The 2,966-nt window shown below is 43.1% G+C and overlaps 1 pseudogene; it reads right to left on the minus strand.

Annotated features, from left to right (window-relative positions):
• Positions 1-1,818: 1,818 nt before the first annotated feature.
• LOC144771549 (putative divalent cation/proton antiporter TMEM165 pseudogene) lies at positions 1,819-2,750 on the minus strand (annotated as a pseudogene).
• Between the last annotated feature and the right edge of the window lie 216 nt (positions 2,751-2,966).

Raw genomic sequence — 2,966 nt, forward strand, 5'->3', positions numbered from 1 at the left:
TCCAGCCTCTTTTCCTTCCGAAAGGCCCTCAAAACATGGCTCTTCCCTTAACTGGTGTTGTTTCTGCTTTTATGTTTCCTTCAGTTGTTATGTTGCTCCCTTTTTGGTGGGTACCTTCGCTAAAGCGCCGGGATGCTCCGTGGAGTGGCCGTGCGCTATAGAAGCACAAAATTAACATAACATAACATGGCCATATGCAAATCAGCCTTGACCCTGTGCCTAATGGGAACAGTCCAGCCGGAACTGCCAAGCCATGTCTTCCCTGGACCGGAATCAAGCATCCTAGGACCAGTTTCTGGCTAATCAGCCGTCTTCAGCCAGGATAGCTTCACTCCAGTGGTGTGGAGAGCATGGGACTCACGTCTGAGCATACCCGTCCCACTCAGGGTGACAAATGCAAAAACAACAATTGATGCCCAGACGTGGGTCCCGTGCTCACTAAGCCACTGGAGTCAAGCTATCCTAGCTGAAGATGGCTGATAGCCAGAAACCGGTCCTAGGATGCTTGATTCCGGTCCAGGGAAGACATGGTATGTTATTGTGTTCTTTCAAGACTGATTTGCATATGGCCATGTCTGAACTGGGGTGGCTTGGTGAGCAAAGTAACGATGGATTAAACCCAGATCTGTGACTGGGGGTGAATGTTTTGCCATTGTACAACATTCCGTCCATCATCTTGTGTGTCTTGCTGTTCACCCTATGTGGGAAGGGTATGCCCAGACGTGGGTCCCGTGCTCACTAAGCCACTGGAGTCAAGCTATCCTGGCTAAAGATGGCTGATAGCCAGAAACCGGTCCTAGGATGCTTGATTCCGGTCCAGGGAAGACATGACTTGGCAGTTCGGGCTGGACTGTTCCCATGAGGCACAGGGTCAAGACTGATTTGCATATGGCCATGTCTGAACTGGAGTGGCTTGGTGAGCAAAATAACGATGGATTAAACCCAGATCTGTGACTGGGGTGAATGTTTTGCCATTGTGCAACATTCCGTCCATCATCTTGTGTGTTTTGCAGTTAAAGAGAGAGCCTATCAAACAGCTTTCAAGTCATTTATATACTAGACTGCAAAGCCAAGAAAGGACACTGATGGATAGGGTCAAGAAATATATGGAAAGGCTGAGCTAGGCTAATCAGTAAAGAGCAAATGTTTTTATAACACGAGAAAACAGAAAATATGAAATTCATTACATGTAAATTGATTTCCTGCACGTTCAATATGGATTGCCTACAACTTGACAGGAGTTTAGTGTTCGGTGACTCGACAAGCTCAGCCCTAAAATATGTATGCAATACTATGCAAAAAATCAGGTTGTCACTTTTTCAGACACTGCAATGTAAGTACTTTCTAGATTATATTTTCAGAATGTCTGAAGAAAATATGCAAATACATCTGGACATATATACCCTTCCATTACCGCAAAGGAAAAAAGCATTTTGTCAAATATTGACCACTTAAATATTGTTGTATTTGTTTTTACCAACAATATAAACACAGCATGGCAAAACATTTTAGGTAACATTGTGGAAAACTGAAGTGTTAGAACATTTTAAATCATGCACTCCAAAACACTACTCACCACCCTCCCCTCCTAAAAAACACAATTAAAATCAAATCAAACACTCCTTGCACTTTCTTGTTTTGCAGATAAGTGAGGAACTGACAAAGACTTTCAATACAAAAAACTGACTGGCTGTACAGCATTTCTTTCTCAAACCATTGCTCATATAAGTACGCTATTCTGTACAGTATATACAGAAGTACATTGTAAAATGGGTGTTGTCAAGATCCCAATCTATGCAACATTTGACAACAAGTTTGTTAAAATACAGACTCCGGGCTTATAAACAGTGCAGAAAGCGTAAACACGAGGAAAACAATTCCACCAATAATGGTCACAGTTTGTACAGACTTTTTTTGTGCTATCATTCGTCCTCCAATAACTGCTAAACCTGTGCACAAGCAATGTCCTATCGTTCCACCAACTGCAACACCACAGGGATCCTCTTTAGCAGCCAAAACAAAAAACAATTGTTGTGAGCTATGAATGATGTACTTACTCTACTAAAAATGTTAAAGTAAAGGCTTGAAGAAATATTGGAGGGATAAAATGTTGTCACTTTCTCGGTCCAGAACTTGTGCTGCCTCCCATTTCTACATTTTCGGGCCCATTAAGCAATTTTGATCTGAGATATTCTTAATCTTTTCTTTTAATTTCTGCTTGACCTTAGTCAGGGTTATTCAGATGAATCTTTAAACCTTCTCGAAGAATCCTTAGCCCTAAAATAGCGAACAGCGCCGTGGAAACATAATACGTGTAATTTATACTGTAGTTGCGTAACCAAATAAAACTGATAAACATGTCATCAGGTCTAATGCAAGCATAGCACCTGCCTAAACAGTCAAACGATTATAATTCATTGCCATGATCGCAACAATTAAGAAATTCTTATCTTATCTCCAAGTTCTGAAACAATGATGATGGATATAGCGGCCACAAATGCCTGGATAAATCCCAAGTTATCTGCGTTCGGGGTGTCTTCTTCCTAATGGTGCACTGGAAGATGCAGGGTGGGCACTTTCTCTGCGGGGCTTTGCAGGGGTGGCTCAGGTTTGTGTTCCGGTTGGGCAGGGGGTGTTTGTGGCTCCTTATTTCCATGCACCCCGCCGTCATCTTCTTGAATGGCCAGCCCAGGCAGTGTTGGGGGTAGCAGGAAGAGGAAGAGCAGGACCGATGTGGGAAGAATGTGCATTTTTTAGGCCAGTTGTGAGACTGATCCACGGGAGTTCTCAATTGTCTCCAATGGGACTTGGCTGGTCTTCGATGGCTATTACTACAGTACCCATGTTCTCTTCCTGCATAAATGCGCGGAGGCAGCAGGCCAGAGCACAGAGAAGCCACCTCGACCGGTGTCAACACACAAGCAATAAACTTCCCATTGTTATGTTTACCTCAAATATCTATTAAT

This window comes from Lissotriton helveticus, chromosome 1_1 (genome assembly GCF_964261635.1).
Source record: "Lissotriton helveticus chromosome 1_1, aLisHel1.1, whole genome shotgun sequence".
Lineage (NCBI taxonomy): Eukaryota > Metazoa > Chordata > Amphibia > Caudata > Salamandridae > Lissotriton > Lissotriton helveticus.